Below are 683 nucleotides of genomic sequence, written 5' to 3'. Positions count from 1 at the left end.
AAGAAAGAAAGAAAAAGGAAGGCAGGAAGGGAAGAAGGAAAGAAGGAAAATAAGAACTGGGAATACAAATGCAAGGTAGCAAGATGGTCTCTGCCCTCAAGGAATTGACATTCAGCAACTAACAAGGACCTGAAAGGGTGTGAGTGGTCCTTGCAGGCTATGGATTGGCTTGGAGCTAGTGCCCTGGACGTGAGTTACAAGCTAGACTCCTGGCAAGATAAAGTGAAAGGTCTCCTCTCAGAGTTGGGGTAGAGTCAAAGTTGGGAAGATCACTGAAATCAAAATTAAAAGCCAGCTCTAGGACTGTACTTCCGAGTCTCTGAGGACTTGCATTCTTGCTTGTTACATCCTTAAGACCCAGTAAGTACATTGCAGAAACCTTCCTCTTTGAGGCCTCACTTTTGCAAGAGGAGTGTGCTTGTGCAAGCTTGTAACCACATGGGTGCTATGGGGTTGGGATGCCTCCCAACATGCCGCTTAGGAAAGCATGGTTCATAGCCACAGCCAGAAAGTGGAGAGGGTCCTGTTGCTAGCTCTCAAGACCCAGATTAATTCAGCATATATTTATTAAGCACCTACCACATGCAAGCACTGAGAATACAAAATAAATAATTCCTCCCTTCAAGGGACTTACATTCTACTGGAAGAAAAAGGGAAGGGAAGGTTGGGAACCCAACATCTTT

General features: G+C 45.1%; 1 protein-coding gene across 4 annotated transcripts in view; it reads left to right on the top strand.

Annotated features, from left to right (window-relative positions):
• Positions 1 to 683, top strand: part of NR5A2 (nuclear receptor subfamily 5 group A member 2) — a 183,533-nt gene that overhangs the window by 91,905 nt on the left and 90,945 nt on the right. The window lies entirely within an intron of this gene.

Source organism: Vombatus ursinus, unplaced genomic scaffold (genome assembly GCF_900497805.2).
Source record: "Vombatus ursinus unplaced genomic scaffold, bare-nosed wombat genome assembly UNPS02014909.1, whole genome shotgun sequence".
Classification (NCBI taxonomy): Eukaryota; Metazoa; Chordata; class Mammalia; order Diprotodontia; family Vombatidae; genus Vombatus; species Vombatus ursinus.
Note: the sequence above shows the minus strand (reverse complement) of the source record. Positions and strands in the feature narration are given on the sequence as shown.